The sequence below is a fragment of the Schistocerca gregaria genome, chromosome 1 (assembly GCF_023897955.1).
Source record: "Schistocerca gregaria isolate iqSchGreg1 chromosome 1, iqSchGreg1.2, whole genome shotgun sequence".
NCBI classification, from domain to species: Eukaryota; Metazoa; Arthropoda; class Insecta; order Orthoptera; family Acrididae; genus Schistocerca; species Schistocerca gregaria.
In genome coordinates, this window is record NC_064920.1 from 733425050 (window position 1) to 733443665 (window position 18616).

Sequence of the window (18616 nt, forward strand, 5' to 3'; positions counted from 1 at the left end):
ACAAAAACACCTCCAGCTGTCCTTACGATTTTATATTATTTTGTCGCTACCAGTTTCAACGTTTCACTGCGTCATCTTCTGGCCTCATGCATAAAACATTAAAGATAGCATTATCAACTTATCGGTCAAGTTACAGAGAAACAGAGTAAAATAGAATGAGAACAAAGGCGAGACTCTACAAACGAATTCACACCGAAAGTTTGACAGAAAGAACAGATACGTCCATAGTCACATATCTAAAATGTAACATTTATATTATCTATTAAAACTTCTTTAAATACTATTCACGGTTTTTATTTGACAGTCGGACATGCATTATCTGAACAATCTTGAAATAACTTACTGTAAGACAAAATAACAGTAAAAGGTGATGAATGGAAGGAAACAATACTTCACAAAAATGTAAAAAGAAGGAACATGACCTATGTGTCGTGTCAAAGTATAAAATGCTTACGTGTACCCAGATGAGGGGCATATCTATAAAATGAACGTCCAAGACGTGGTATAAACCGAATTTAGGACCCACATATGTAGAACGTATGAAAGACTCCCACAAGGAAAGTGTTCATGTAGCAAATGCATCATATATCGTGTATTACCATGAAACAATCACACACAGGGGTATTAAGTAGCATGCAAGGATGCAGTGTCTCATGAAGGATGACAACAGTATAACCAGAAAAGCTTAATGCGTAGCACACCGCTTGAAAAGTACTCTTGTGTGTTAAACATAAGTGATCACGAGGAAATAATTGAAATACGAAAATTATGGTAATGAATAAATGCATTGTAACTAGTACACACTTCGGTCTTTCGATGACATCAAAACCAAAAGCCATTACATGCTAGCAATTAGAAAAAATTTCAGTCATTCAAATCGTGTCAGAGCCAAGCCACATTTTTAATTGACCAGTGACGAGGCCACACACTATGAGCATAATTAAAACGTAAGTAATTGTAATTTTTCAATCAGACGTACACTCTTAATGAGTGACATCTATCTGAATGTTGGCAAAACATACACTAGTACAAGAAAAACACTGGCAATGCCACGAGTCGTATGTAGTGGAACTTAAGGTAATGTAATGCAAATCTACCCGAAATAGAAAAGAGGTACATAATCAATGTCTCATATATGACTAAAGTAATTGCATTACAGAAAGCGACATTTAACATACACAGCTCCACACGAAACACGTAACTAGAGGCCAGTGGCAGCAACGTTCACGTGAGCTTCCTGAACAACAACCCACTCGAAAAGTACTCGTACAAATAAAACCCAAGTAAACACACAAAAATACAACAAAATTTAAATTACATATACTTACGAGTAAATGTATTGTAACCAATACACATCTTGGACTTTGAACTACATCAAACCTAGGCCGGCCGCGGTGGTCTCGCGGTTCTAGGCGCGCAGTCCGGAACCGTGCGACTGCTACGGTTGCAGGTTCGAATCCTGCCTCGGGCATGGATGTGTGTGATGTCATTTGGTTAGTTAGGTTTAAGTAGTTCTAAGTTCTAGGGGACTGATGACCACAGCAGTTGAGTCCCATAGTGCTGAGCCATTTGAACCATTTGAACATCAAACCTAAAAATCGTATCGATGTAATCAAATTTCAAAAGAGCCTTACTGGCCATACGTATCGTCACACGAACCAAATTATCAATTGACCAGTGAGGAGCCCACACAAACAGTCAATAATTGAATCGTAAATGAACCCTATACTTATGTTTGATGTGAGCCTGACCATGTCACAACAGTCTACGAATTAACATTATATCCAGTACTACGATTGCAACACTGGGGATGCCATAATCCTGTCCAGCAGAATCTGATAGATGGTAACTGCATACTTATGTAAACACGAAATGCGTGCATAATCACTAAATGTGTCACATACGACCACAATAGCTGCATGTGAAAGAAACAGCATCGGACACTTCAACATATGCCATTACTCGACAAATCATAATTATTATTTGCGTCGAGAGCCTGTAGGATCACGCAAAGCATTCTGCCTCATTTGAGCGTTCTTTCTGACCTTCCATTATTCTCTCAATTTTTCTCCATGGAGTTTCTTTCTATCTTCAGTCCACTAGGTCCCTGGTTTCTTTGGGGGCTTCATTCTCTGACCTCGCATTCCTCTTATCTTTTCCCTGTATACATTTCTGCCTTCACTTTCTTTTGGATCGATTTTTGCTGCTTCTAGGTTCAGTTTGACTCATGTGATCTATGGTATTGTTGATTTGACCCTTTGTACTATGTTAGAATTCTATTGCTGAGTCGTGATAGGTTCATGATTTGCTCATAGAACTTCAACTTCCTTTTTTCGATATCTGCTGCTCTGTTTGACGTCTTCCCTGTAGTTTTCCTAGGGTATTTGTATCCCTCTTCTGTCGGCTTTGGGCCGAGAACTTAGCTCATGATTTTCTTTTTTTCCTTCAGTATGCTTTCCATGTCACTTTTCGCACGGAGTGCTAGCGTCTCACCTGCATACAGTATTTCACGCTTGATTACTGTTTTGTAGTGTCTGACTTGTGTGAATGCACATGCATTTTTATTATATATGCGCTGTGTCTCTCCGAGCGCTCACTTCTTTATTTGTAGTCGTGTCTTCTGTGTGATCTTTTCTCCTCCTGTAGGTCCAAGGATTTTACCTAAATAGTTGAAGTGTGCAACTGTATTTATTTTGCGTATTTTTAGTCTAGTTTTGATGTGTTTAAATTCGAGCAGGAAAGTTCCGACTTCTCGAAAGAGATTTGCAGCCCAAATTCTTCCGCACATTCTTTTAGTACTTCTGTTTGTTAGGGTGCCGTTGCTTTGTAGTCTGATAGTATGACCAGGTCGTCGGTAAAAGCTAGGTTTGATATTTCTGTTTTGTCCCGGCATCGTCCTACTCGTGTTGATTTTCAGTGTCCTTGAGTTTTCGGTTCTTTTTCCCATTCCCTCATTACTTTGTCCAGGACTAGGTTGAATAATAGCGGGGATAATCCGTCACCTTGTCGCACTCCAGTTGTGATCATAAAGAGATCAGAGATTTCACCCATGAACTTAACTGTCGCTGATGTGTCAGCTAATATCTGTATGATTAATCGTAGTGTTTGTGGGTCGAGTCCCTGTTTTTCTCAGATGCTGAATAAGGGTTGTCAGCAGAATCATACGCTATATACACTACTGGCAATTAAAATTGCTGCACCACGAAAATGACGTGCTACAGATGTGAAATTTAACCGACAGGAATAAGATGCTTTGATATGCAAATTATTAGCTTTTCAGAGCATTCACACAACGCTGGCGCCGGTGGCGACACCTACAATGTGTTGACATGAGGAAGGTTTCCAACCGATTTCTCATACACAAACAGCAGTTGACCGGTGTTGCCTGGCGAAACGTTGTTGTGATGCCTGGTGTAAGAAAGAGAAATGCGTACCATGACGTTTCCGACTTTGATAAAGGTCGGCTTGTAGCCTATCGCGATTGCGGTTTATCGTATCGCGACATTGCTGCTCGCGTCGGTCGAGATCCAATGACTGTTAGCAGAATATGGAATCGGTAGGTTCAGGAGGGTAATACGGAACGCCGTGCTGGATCCCAACGGCCTCGTGTCACTAGCGGCCGAGATGACAGTCATCTAACCCACATGTCTGTAACGGATCGTGCAGCCACGTCTCGATCCTTGAGTCAACAGACGGGGACGTTTGCAAGACGACAACCATCTGCACGAACAGTTCGACGACGTCTGCAGCAACATGGACTATCAGCTTGGAGACCATGGCTGCGGTTACCCTTGAAGCTTGCGATGGTGTACTCAACGACGAACCTGGGTGCACGAATCGCAAAACGTTATTTTTTCGGATGAATCCAGGTTCTGTTTACAGCATCATGATGGTCGCATCTACGTTTGGCGACATCGCGATGAACGGACATTGGGAGCCTGTATTCGTCATCGCCATATTGGCGTGTTACTCAGCGTGATGGTATGGGGTGCCATTGGTTACACGTCTCTGTCACCTCTTGTTCGCACTGACGGCACTTTGAACAGTGGAAGTTACGTTTCAGATGTGTTACAACCCGTGGCTCTACCATTCATTCGATCCCTGCGAAACTCTACATTTCAGCAGGATAATACACGACCGCATGTTGCAGGTCCTGTACGGGCCTTTCTGGATACAGAAAACGTTCGACTGCTGCCCTGACAACACATTCTCCAGATCTCTCACCAATTGAAAACGTCTGGTCAATGGTGGCCGAGCAACTGTCTCGTCGCAATACGCCAATCACTACTCTTGATGAACTGTGGTATCGTGTTGAAGCTGCATGGGCAGCTGTACCTGTACACGCCATCCAAGCACTGTTTGACTCAATGCCCAGGCGCATCAAGGCCGTTATTACGGCCGGAGATGGTTGTTCTGGGTACTGATTTCTCAGGATCTATGGACCCAAATTGCATGAAAATGTAATCACATGTCGGTTCTAGTATAATATATTTCTCCAATGAATACCCGTTTATCATCTACATTTCTTCTTGGTGTAGCAGTTTTGATGGCCAGTAGTGTATATAAACAGCAATAAATAAACCAATCTCTGATTTATTCCAGAAACAACACTGTTCGGCATTATATTACGCCATCATCAGGCCCTATATGCTAATATAACTGGAGTGGCAGTTGTCTAGAATGTGTATGTATATGCACTAGAGATCGATTGAATAACCCAATCGAGTACCAGTCGAATGCATGCGGTGGGCCCTATGAAGTGCACACTGTGGTGACAGAGTCTCTAGAGCGTTTGTCCGACGTCCTACTTGTGAAACCGTCGCAGTACGCGTGGAGAGCCCCTGCTGCAAGCAGAGCGGTGGCAGCCTCCGCTTTGCCGGTGGCTGTGGCAGCAGGCCGCCGGGGCGCAGCTGAGCCGGAGACGCTGCGCCGCCGTGTGTACACAGATGGCCAATTAAGCCGGTACGGGGCCTGGGCGGCCTCTTTAATTTCATATCCATTTGAATCGGCCATCGATCTCCGGGCCCGGCGTCGGAGGCTGGGCGGGGCAGCGACGTGGGGCGGGGCGGGGAGGGGCGGCGCAGGAAACGTGATGGGCGATAAAACGCGATCCAATTTGCAGAGTGCGTCGGCCCGGCCGCCACATGGCGGCGCACTAAACTGCTATTTATTTATTAGGGACGACTGCGCGCGCCGCCAATTACCCGGCCGCCGGCCTTCCCCGCTGTAAACACAGCGCAAGACGCGGCCGAGGGGCAGCCGCCTGGACCGCGCCTCCGCTGTGTCACCGCGGCTGTCCCCACCCGCAGGCGCAGAAACACCGGGGCTGTCCGGGGAAGGGAGGGCCGTTTCCGGAGTCGACTACGACGCACCTGCTCTCTCGGCTCACAGGATGTGAATCATCAAGTCGCACTGTGTTTCTTGCTGTAGTCAACAGGGTCACTGACGAATACAAATGCAGGTAAAACAATGAATAAACCAGTTACCTGCTGTGGAAAGGAGCCTGTGCTCTTTATTAACACCAACTACACTGCCCTCCATAAGTTTTGAAAAACCATACTGCGCATTACAACGGAGCAAGAATGTGAGTTATTGGTTAGAATACGGAAGAGCAAGGTCATATAACGTTTAAAAATGACACGTACAGTATTGTACACTTAATTATTGTACATACACAAGCATATTGTGCAACGTAACATTCCACTACTGGTGGTGGTAAAAGTCTACCTAAGTAGGTAGGTTACCGTCGCTTTGACATGTCCTACCACTCCTGTAAACTATCGTCTCTAGTAAATGGTTTCTTAAATTCGTGTGGTCCACGAAATTACTGGCCCCTGCGAGTTATTGCTGGGTATTAATAATTTCTAGCGGAAGGTTATAACGAACCGGTAGAAATTTGAACGCAACGGATGATGCATTTTTTTTAACCTCTACAGAAGGTAACTATACAGGGCTTCATAGGCAGTATATAGCTTTTATTTGCTTTCATGACCCAGAATTTGACTGTGGTACTGACTGCCACCTATTCTTTATGATGGAAGGAATAAATAATCAGTCGAAGGTAGAGATTAATTGATATTTATTCAGTACCGATGGAACTAGTCGTGTTTCTCTTGCAATGTATATAATCAAAACCGGTCTCTAGTTAACATGGTTCAGTTTCGCCGCGTAATTATGGAATGGGACAGAGCAGCGCAGACCTGGCTTCAATGTAATTTTATACAACCGCACAATTATACCTAAACCCTCGGTTATTACATTCAGTTTCTGTAGATTACTCAGAACAAGTTCCGCAAAGACAATACAAGCAAAACTAGGCCAGGGTGGAAGAGTGTATCGCAAATCTGTATCAAATCAGTGGGCATTAAAATCTGATACTTTTCCTAGGGGCACGAGTATTTTACTTAGCGCACCACATCGCCAACAAATCAGATCGTTAGGGGGGTGCACAAGAAACATCACTTCAATGCTGTTCAACCCACATGGCCAAGTTTCAGTAGCCAACGGAAACCCAGAAAAATATGGACACACACCATTATTCCTTCCCTATTTTACACTCGCTCACTATCGTATGATTATTCATCGTGTACAATATATTTTCAGACCGAAACTACAATTTATCAATGCGGCAGTTGCTCCAACCGACCACGTGGCGCGAAAACAAGTTCACAAAGAAAAAAATATGGAAAATAAATAAAAATCTCCAAAATATTACTGCAAATGGAAGAGCACATTAAAATACATTGAATGAGTGAATTTCCGTTAAGCACAGAGCCATAACGTGACCGTGAGCTTAGAGCGTATGATGTGTTGCTGAACAAGGCAGTAATGCAAGGTCTACTGAAGTTCGAGTAAATTAAGAAACTCAATTCCCTCATGGGGTTCAGTGATAATTTCGCACCTGATTTCAACATCTGGACTTCATTACAGAGCAGATTTCAGACATCTAATAACTATGTTAACAGTACCAAAACGAGAGCTGCGTCTCCATGTCTGTCCAGCACCACGACACAGGTCGTGCTCTTCCCACCGAATTAGCCTAACCGTTCCGCTTACAAACGTGGTCGGAGTGGCGCGCCAACATGACAGATCCAATACGAGTGCCTACGTGTCATCTTTGCCCTGACCTGCGAACTTGGTCTCTGCTAAACTTCTTCACGCTTGGGGGGTTGGTACTACCCTACCCCAGAAAGACCTTTCATGCAGTGTTACAATTTGTGCCTAAAGCTTTCTGCTAGTTCACACACTCACTCATTTATACCGTCCAGGCCGCACAAAGGAAAGGAAAATGGGAAACGTGGTAAACAAGAGAAAAAAATTCAATAAATAACACTGTTTAGTCCATGCTCTCCTTTTGGACACCAGCTGAGGTATTACCTGCAAGAGAAGAAAATCTTACTAATAATTTCTGCGTGCTAGCAATTTAATAAAACATTGGAACGGCACAACAAGTTCCGTTTAAATTGGAACATATTAGTATTGCTCCGTTTTATGTAAACCGACATTACCTGTCCAAGAAGTTCTACTAAACACGGCAGGTGGCGCCACATGGCTATGTAGAGGTGCGATGTTTATATTTCTGTTCACTTGTAGTTGCGTTTGCATGAAGGTATAACACGCCACGAAAGTAATTTAAAATGGCCCCAAAGTGCCAGATTCCGTATGAATCACGGGTAATGATAATCACTTTCCACCAAGAAGGCAATAGTGTTCAACAAATAGCTAAGAAACTGATGATTTTCATCAGCAGAGGTGTCACAACCATATACCGGCGTCGAGAAACAGGCTCCTTTGGAGATCGGCCTCGTTCAGGAGAGCCCAGGAAAATATCAGAACGCCAGGAAAAGTATTTGGTAGTGACCAGTAAACGTAACAGATTAAAAACTGTCCGTGAATTGACTGCTGAACTAAACGCAGGGATACATCTGTGAGTGAGTCAACAGTGAGACGACCCCTGGGAGACAACAACCTCCGAGATTATGTAGCAACAAGGAATCCACTGTTGCGTCCTGTTAGCAAGAAGAAAAGGCTTCAGTGGGCTAAGACACACCAACAATGGACAGCGGGGGATTGGAAAAGTTATTCACTAATGAATCCAAGTTCGAAATATTAGGAAGTAAACGCAGTCAATTCGTACGCCGTTTACCCCATGAACGCTTGAATTCTCAGTGCCAAATTCCAACTGTAAAGCATGGATGGGGTTCTGTAATGGTATGGGGATCCTTTGCAGGGAATAAAGTCACAGATTTGGTGAAAATAGATGTAAAACTTAACCAAAAGAATTTTCATTCCATTCTCCAGTGACATACTGAGACATCTGGTTTGCGTCTGATTGGGAAAGACGACCCGAAACATGTCTCGCTTTTGTCAGAACTACGTGAAGTCTGTAGAGGTTCGTAAAATATTGAAAACATGGAATGGCCGCCCAAATCCCCTGGTTCTTACCCAAACGAACTCCTATGAGATGAATTGGACAGGAGGATCGGAACACGGGAAATCATGAGTGGGTCACAATTGTGGAGGTCCTGCAACAAGAATGGAGATTAATTCCAACTGAAACCTTGACAAAACTGACGCAGTGCATGCCGCGAGTGTGCAAGGCAGTGATGGAAGCAAAGGGTCGCTGTTCTGAGGAATCGAAAATTTAATTGTTGCATCTTGCTGTGTATTTTTTGAGCTTAATAAACAATTGGAAAACAACAAAATGGATTTTTATACTGTATTTCCTTTCCATTGTCTATAATTACTAGGCGCAATTACTAGATGCTTCCAAACTTATGGAGGGTAGTGTATGTAGCCAATCAGTTCTCCACATGAAGATGGTAATGTGGACCATCTAAATGCATGAAGCTGAGTGATGCAGAAAAAATGTATTATTTACAGTGAAGCGCGAAAGAAACTGGCACAGGCATGCGAATTCAAATATGTAAACAGGCAGAATACGGCACAGAGGTCGGCAACGCCTCTATAATACAACAAGTGTCTGGCGAAGTTGTTAGATCGGTTACTGCTGCTACAATGGCAGGTTATGAAGATTTAAGTGAGTTTGAACGTGGTGTTATAGTCGACGGGCGAGAGATGGGACACAGCATATCCGAGGTAGCGATGGAATGGGGATTTTCCCTTACGGCCATTTCACTAGTGTACAGTGAATATCAGGAATCCGACAAAACATCAAATATCGGTCATCGTTGCGCCCGGAAAAAGACCCTGCAAGAACGGACCAACGACGACTAAAGAGGGGATTGTTCAACGTGACAGAAGGGCAACCTTTCCGCAAACTGCTGCAGATTTCAATGCTCGGCGTCAACAAGTGTCAGCGTCTGAGCATTCAACGAAATTTCATCCGTATGGGATTTCGGAGTCGGAGGTACACTCGTGTATACTAGACGATTGGACGACGCAAACCTTTGCGCCTCACTTGGGCCCGTCAACATAGACATTGGTTGTTGATGACTGGAAACATGTTGCCTGTTCGAACGGGTCTCGTTTCATATTGTATCGAATGAATGGACGTGTACGAGTATGGAGAAAATCTCATGAATCCATGGACCCTGCATGTCAGCAGGGGACTGTTCAAGCTGGTAGAGGCTCTGTAATGGCGTGAGGCGTGTGCAGTTGGTGTGGTATGGGACCAAAAGCATCCTGTCTGATCACCATTCGTGTCCATTATGCATTCCGACGGACTTGGGCAATTCCAGCAGGTCAATGCGACACCCAACACGTCCAGAATTGCTGGAGAGTGTCTCCAGGATCACTCTTCTGAGTTTAAACACTTCTGCTGGCAACCATACTCCCGACAGGAACATTATTGAGCATCTCTGGGATGCCTGTTGAGAAGAAATCTCCACCCTCTCGTACTCTTACGGATTTATGGACAGCTCTGCAGGATTCATGATGTAAATTCCCTCCAGCACTACTTTAGACATTATTCAAGTCCATGCCACGTCGTGTTGCGGTACTTCTACTTTCCCACGGTGGCCCTATACGATATTAGACAGATGTACCAGTGTCTTTGAATATTCAGTGTATAAATGTCACTGACACCATTTCTCGCTATGGAATAGACGTCTATACCTGGATATAACATGTACAAGGCGATTCCCTGCTCCTAAATATAGATATTATGCAACCCTCAATACCTTCAAATAACATCAGCATGATTGTTAAACTCTTTCCCCCACTATATGCAAACACTTAGTCCTACAGAATAAATGGACATAAAGTTTTTGCAGGAAATTTAATGTAGTCACATTATGTACTGAGGTATACTTCCGCTAGAGGCCTAGTTCTCAATTATTCAAGAAAAGAACAAAAGTGGCCTTCAAACGATTTTTCCCTGAGTAACTCGGAATCCGCTGTCTCCATCAATAACGTATTCCAGTACAAAATGTGAATAAATTACATTTTCTAAAAAAAGCCCCTGTTCACTTTTTCTGTAGCACTAATACTTTGCGCTTATTCAGCAAGAGAGTATGAAAATTTTGCGTGTGGTCTTTGAAGGTATTGCGGTTTGCATGAAACCCGAGGTAGGGGCAGCTGAATCACCTTGTATGTAGCACGAACCACAAGTCGCGCAGTCGGACGCTACTTCGTGATTCAGAAACGCCTGTAATAAAATTTTGGCAATTTTCGGTACACAATAACGCCAAAGAAAGGCAATTTGGCAGCACTGGAATCACATGCCAAAGCCAACAGATTCCTAGAGTAGATTAATAATGAAAAGAAGACTTAATATGGTGGTTTCAATGTTTAAGATTATCCACATACACTCTCCGTACTTCGGTACAACACACATAACATTCGTTGAGAAAAGCCCTTCTTTGGGATGTTGTTCAGCTCTCATTTAACACTGGATTGATTGTTGGTTACATCATCCAGCCGTTGCCCCTTCATTTGCATTTGTGACGTTGTCGTGGTAGGTTCCTATTGATGACACAAAGTCTCATCACCTCTGGTGGTTTTTCCCAGGAAACAATTGCCCACGTTTTGAATTTGTCAATTTGTGGCAGATATCCACGTGTAGTTGGTTTTCTTTGGGAGTCAAGATATGCGTGACTAACTGCACACCTTCTCTTCATTTTGGAGAATGTGTTGAACGGTTGATTCAGAGACGTTGTTCCACGGCGATTTGTAACACAGGAATGTTGACACACTTCGAACGCTCGTTCGCTACTCAGTACCTCCTTCTCACTACTGACTGGTGAAATGCACATCTGTAGCTTATATTCATTCGTTCAAGCTGCCACTCTAGTTACTGCTCTAACGTCACTTATACGCTAGATATAAATTGCTGATCTAATTTTTTCTAGTTCTGATCTGCTCAATAACTTCTAGTACAGACTGTTTAGTAAGCGCTACATATCACACAACCACAGTTTTTTTAACTCTGAACATAATTATTATAAAAATGTTTGGTCAGACATGTCAGAAATATTCATTAACAGTCAGTTAAAAATAAATTCCCTGCTGTAGGACAGAAATAACTACAAAACTTAATTCTACTCTCATTTCTGTGTCAGTGTTAAATAATTACGTGAGTTTGATACAAGACCTCATGTAATTGATGTATAATAGTTAAAAAGAAAGCTATCATACCACGAAGTCTAAAATTAGAAAATAAAAAGAAATACACATGCTCCCAGAATCAAACTCTCAAACAGGTGTACATTAACGCAAAACTTGGCCCACTTTTATTTTCTCTCTTTTATGTTTTTTAATATTCGAAGCAGGAGTTTGAATTTTATTTCTCAGCTTCTTCGCTGATTACCTTGTCTGTTTCGATCAAGGACATGTTTGCTGTCTCGTACTTTCGCGACGATGATTTTGACGACCGACGTAGTGTAAGAGAGGTTTTGTAGTTGCATCCATTGCCCCCTGATTTTTTCATCAGAGTGCTCCTGTCGCTTCCAGATTGTTCGTCGTAGGTGTTTACTGCTTGCTCAAAATTACTAGTTTCACTGTGTTTCAATTTTTCATTGCTTTCAGTAACACTTGCTGCCATCTTCACATTCTCCTCTCTTTCACATTCATAGCAGCATTCTGACGTTCCTAATCATGTGCGATGTGAATAACGCTTGAGATTGTGCTGGCGTCAAGACAGAATTAGTCATTCCGTCAAGATTATTAACAGTGGAATGGTCCCCTTATTCCACACGTAAAATGACAGGCATGATATCCTGCTATGGTTTAGCTCATTCTCAACGACACATCCGGTACGAAAACCAGTTATAAAGTTGTGCCAGCTATCTGCAGACATGGCATCATTCGCATCAAAGACAACGGATGGCACAATTCGCGTGTCAGATATGAAAAAAATTGGGCAAAGACTTAAGAGATCCTGAATTCAAATTCCACGGTCTTGCGTTATCAGTTTTGTACTAGAATTTACTTTTTCCATATCACTTACAGCGTGTGCAAAACTCAGTCACAAGATCATTGTGACAGATTGCAGTTCTGCTAAAGGAGTCTATTACGGAGCGCTGAAGATGAGGCACCCTGTTCTTCTTTGGGTCTGGTCTGTTCCATGAATTTTGTCTGATAAGTCTACTTGATCTGCGTGTAATACTAAGACAACGATCGAACAATGGTTTTGTGAGCTGTTTCCTTCGTGGGTGGATTAAACTTCCTGAGGATTCTTCAAAAGAATCTATTTGGTATGTTTTCTACGACTCATTGTAAGTGGTCATTCCACTTTAAATCGTTCTATAGCAGGCTCCCTGGTATTTGATGGATGAGGCTCGTTCCAGTAATTGTTTGGCAATCGTGTAATCACACAATACGGTTTATTTCCGGCTATTTATTCGCAATACGTTACATTTTGATTGGACAACCAGTACTAAGCAAGGAAGGGAAAATTCGAAGATGGAAGAAGTATATACAGGGGCTGTACAAGGGAATGTACTTATAGGCGATATTATAGAATGTGTAGAGGACTAGATGAAGATGAAATAGAAGATATGATACAAGGATAACATCTTCTCAGGTGCTAAACTTCAAGTGGATTCGATCTACCACGCAAGACCTGGACTACCCTCAACAGAACTCGTACCGGCCATGGCAGATGCAGAGATGCTCTCTTTAAGTGGAAGAAGCTGCCTAATCCAGCCTATGACTGCGGGCCTCCGTACCAGACTGTTCACCACATTGTCAGTGAATGCAGGATCCGAGCCCACCACGGTGCTGAAAAGGACTTCCTGCTAGCAACTCCAGATGCAGTGCGCTGGATTGAAGGTCTTGTGTGTTAATATGTACATGTTGTTGTGATCTTCAGTCCTGAGACTGGTTTGATGCAGCTCTGCCTGCTACTCTATCCTGTGAAAGCTTCTTCGTCTCCCAGTACCTACTGCAGCCTACATCCTTCTGAATCTGCTTAGTATATTCATCTCTTGGTCTCCCTCTTCGGTTTTTACTCTCCACGCTGCCCTCCAGTACTAAATTGGTCATCCCTTGATGCCTCACAACATGTCCAATCAACCGATCCCTTCTTCTAGTAAAGTTGCGCCACAAACTCCTCTTCTCCCCAATTCTATTAAATACCTCCTCATTGGTTATGTGATCTAGCCATCTAATCTGCAGCATTCTTCTGTAGCACCACATTTCGAAAGCTTCTATTCTCTTCTTGTCTAAACTATTTATCGTCCATGTTTCACTTCCATACAGGGCTATACTCCATACAAACACTTTCAGAGACGACTTTCTGACACTTAAATCTATACTCGATATTAACAAATTTCTCTTCTTCAGAAACGCTTTCCTTCCCATTGCCAGTCTACATTTTATATCCTCTCTACTTCAACCATCATCAGTTATTTTGCTCCCCAAATAGCAAAACTCCTTTACTACTTTAAGTGTCTCATTTCCTAATCTAATTTCCTCGGCATCAACCGACTTAATTCAACTACATTCCATTATTCTCGTTTTGCTTTTGTTGATGTTCATCTTATACCCTCCTTTCAAGACACTGTCCATTCCGTTCAACTGCTCTTCCAAGTCCTTTGCTGTCTCTGACAGAATTACCATGTGATCGGCGAACCTCAGTTTTTATTTCTTCTTAATGGATTTTAATAACTACTCCGAACTTTTATCTCGTTTCCTTTACTGCTTAATCAATATACAGATTGGATAGCATCGGGGAGAGACTACAACCCTGTCTCACTCCCTTCCCAACCACTGCTTCCTTTTCATGTCCCTCGACTCTTGTAACTCCCATCTGGTTTCTGTACAAATTGTAAATAGCCTTCACTCCCTCTATTTTACCCCTGCCACCTTCAGAATTTGAAAGAGAGTATTCCAGTCAACATTGCCATGTACATATGTATATGTAATTTAATTTTATGATATGTCTGTATTATCCATACGCTAAATAAAGCATTTGAAAAGGGAGTGGAACAGGGTTGCAGCCCATCCCCAATAATATTCTATTTGTACATCGATCAATCAGCACAAGGAACGAAAGAAAAATTTGGAGAGGGGATTGTAGTTCATCGAGAAGGAATTAAAACGTTACTGTTCGCCAATGACATTGTAATCGTGTTAGAGACAGCGAAGGACTTGACCAGTTGAACGGAGTAGAAAGTATGTTAAAAGGAGGTTACAAGATGACCATTAACGTAAGTAAAGCAAGGATAATGGAAAGTAGTCGAATTGATTCAGGCCATGCTGAGAACTTTGGAGCAGGAAATGAGACAATAAAAGTATTAGATGGTTTTGACTATTTAGAGAGTAAAATAACTGATGATTGCCTAAGCAGACAGGATGTAAAACGTCGACTGGCAATGGCGAAAAAAGAGTTTCTGAGGAGGATAAATTTGATAACATTGAGTATAGATTTAAGTGTTAATAAGTCTTTTCTTAAGATATTTTTCTAGAGTGTAGCAATATACAGACAAGGATGATAAACTGTTCCTACAAGAGGAGAAAATAAGATTCTGAAACGCGGTATTAAAGAAGAATACTGAAGATCAGATAGGTAGATCATATAACCAGTGAGGAGAAACCGAACAGAAATGGGAGAAGAGAAATTTGTGGCATCACTTGAATAAAAGTATGAATCAGTTGATAGGATACGTTCTGAAACATCAAGGGCTCACCAATTTAGTATTGATGGGAAGTGGGGGAGGGTGAAAATTGTAGAGGTAGACGAAGAGATGAATGCAGCAAGCAGGTTGGAAACGATATAAGTTGCAGTAATTATTTGGCGATGAAGAGGCTTGCATAGCGGAGAGAGCTCCATCTAACCAGGTCGCGTGCTAAGTAAGCGACAAATGCGGCCGACAGCGCGAGACAGCTTCAGACTAGAAAACACCACCGCAGGTATAGTTGCGGATGTGTCCTAGGTGAGCGACGTCTGTTGCGCTGCCTGTTTTCTCGGCAAACCACTGGAGCGGACGTGTCAGTTGCTATGAAATACTTCTCATCCGATTCTTAAAAAAATATTCAGTGAAAGAAACTGTTCGTCCGCATCTTACTGCGTGGTATCTTTGCTCAATGAAGGAATGAATTTATTTTCTTATTCGAACTGTGCTGCACGAAACAAAGCAAATAACTGTGCGAAATTTGAAGAGCTTGCAGAGAGAAAATCGCGCAACCGAACTGTTTTGTGCCCATAGGGAATCAAGTGAATGTAAAATTCGTTGTATTTTATAAACGGACGAAGGTTTTTTGGAAATGACAGCACTCAAAAAGGACATATTTTGTTGTATGATAACACTCGAAAAGCTGTGGTTAACTGTTTGAGCGGAGTGAAATCGGTCATCCTATAAATTACGCACCGAATTTCTGTCCGAATTTTCATAGTCAAACAAAGATTTAAAAATGGACAAATGGGCCATCAAGGTGACCATCGTGAGTTCAAGTATTGCAAGGAAATATTTAATTACTTGAAAGTAATCGGAGTAGTTAAGGAAAACTTAATAACCGATTTGAGGAAAAGATGAAATATTTGACGAACAACTGCGGCTAGATATGTAAATGAGCGCCAAAAAGTTCTTTTCAAAGCATTGCTGTCTTGAACATAAAATGATACATGAGAGAAATATTTATCTCTCAAAAAGGCTATCTTTGAATCAAGTACTTCATTCAGGAATTTGGAGAACAGAAGACGCTGACAAGACAAATGAGTTGTCTATAAGACCATATTTTCTGAATAAAACGCCAAGAAAAAGAAAAAAAAGAATGAGAAATATATATGTGCATTTTGTGAAATGATTTATCTAAAATAAATAAAAGATTCGAGGAACATTTGACATGCCTCTGAATGATACTCGATATTATGTACAGAAAATGAGGTGCATTAAATGTTTATCTAACATGTTCTATATCTTACTTTTAGACAAATTAACTCAAAAAACGTTTGAATTTTTTTTTCAAAAATACTGTATGCTTTACTTATGCAGACTAATTGTATTAAGTGAAATGCTCAGCCTTAACATTAATTGTAGGTGAATTATGTTCCCCACAGTCAAATATCATTAAAATTTCACTGTTTTTAATTGTGTTTTATTAGAAATTTAAGTGTATAACATCTCGGGATAAGTGTGCATAGACTTAAAGAGAAGTACTTTGGAAAGACCTTACAAATATACTCTTTGAGATGTGGTGTAAACAGAATAAATAAAATTTAGTACACAGAATTTGTGGAAAGATTGTAACGGAGTTAGTTAATGCATAAAAGCAGCTGCAGCCGAACCGGGGACAAAACAACGAATCAGAGCCGGTCGTAGTAGCCGGGCGGTTCTAGGCGCTACAGTCTGGAACAGCGCAACCACTACGGTCGCAGGTTCGAATCCCGCCTCAGGCATGGATGTGTGTGATGTCCTTAGGTTAGTTAGGTTTAAGTAGTTCTAAGTTCTAGGGGACTGATGACCTCAGAAGTTAAGTCCCATAGTGCTCAGAGCCATTTAAACCGTTTGAACGAATTCGAGCACTAGCCTATGATGCTACTATTGCACCACGTACACTTTGTGTATAATGTCACTAGTCAGCCGTTTCACCATTTGTCGGCTGTTGAAAGGTCTTGGTCATGTAACAAATATTCCTCTTTAGTATGTTTATGAGATAGTTCAAATGGCTCTAAGCACTATGGGACTTAACATCTGAGGTCATCAGTCCATTAGAACTTAGAACTACTTAAACCTAACTAACCTAAGAACATCACACACATCCGTGCTTGAGGCGGGATTCGAACCCGCAACCGTAACTGTCGCGTGGTTCCGGGACTGAAGCGCCTAGAACCGCACGGCCACCACAGCCGGCTATGAGATTCTGGTCATCGACATACAGGGTGAGTACAAAGTCTTGCTCTGATTATAAGAATTTATTACAGAATAACCGTTTGACATAACAATTTACATTTGATGTTACTAGTTTTCATTAAGACCACTTACGTTAGTAAATCTCAACGTGTGCTCCCTTGATAGCTCGGAGCATGTCGAGGAGGTGTTCTAGTTTCCGCAAATTGCTTCGTAACATGTTTTCTGTCACAGTACCCACAGCAGCTTGTATCCTAGCCTTCAGTTCATCGACGTCAGCAACTGGTGTGACGAAGGCTGTCCTTGATATAGCCCCAGAAAAGAAAGTCACTGGGCCATAAGGACAGAGTCTTTGTCACACCAGTTGGTGACGTCGTCACGAAACACCTGGCGGGGACTAGAATACCGCCTCGACATTTTCGGAGCTACCAGGGGAGCACATGTTGAGGTTTACCAGCGCAAGAGGTCTTAAAAAGCTAGTAACACTAGCCTATGTAACGGCATCAAATGTAACATATTATGTCAAACGGTTATTCTGTTATAAAGTTTTATAATCACGGCAAAACTTTGTGCTCACCCTGTATTTTAAGAGTATTTGTCTGGCGATTTTCGTAACTGATGGTACAAATTATGAATTCTCCATGAAGATTTTTCCCTTCATAAATTTCATGCACAACGTTGCTTCATCGCCTTACTTACCTGTGTAAAGGTAATTTTGTTGCCTTTCTCTCGAACTACAGTATTCAACGGTTTAGGGGCGCCGTTGTATGGAAACAGCTGGTAGGCTCTACTGGCCGTGTTGTAACGGGAGATTGCCGCTGGCAGGACACCGGGGCGTATCGTCCGATGCCGCCGCTTGCTGCTGGAGTGTGGCGTATCCAGACGTCGCTCGCCGTCCGTCTTTCTGAAACTTGCATAGGACGCGGCCAAAGACCACAGCAACAACAACGTCAGCTGCTAGTAGATAGTGCCGGAAGTTCCATGCGACTTTTCGCGGGTGATGCTGTAGTATACAGAGAAGTTGCAGCATTAGAAATTTGCAGCGAAATGCAGGAAGATCTGCAGCGGATAGGCACTTGGTGCAGGGAGTGGCAACTGACTCTTAACATAGACAATGTAACATATTGCGAATACACAAAAAGAAGGATCCTTTACTGTATGATTATATGATAGCGGAACAAACACTGGTAGCAGTTACTTCTGTAAAACATCTGGGAGTATGCGCACGGAACGATTTCAAGTAGAATGATCATATAAAATTAATTGTTTGTAAGGCGGGTGCCACGTTGAGATTCATTGAGAGAGTCCTTAGAAAATGTAGTCTATCAACAAAGGAGGTGGCTTACAAAACACTCGTTCGACCT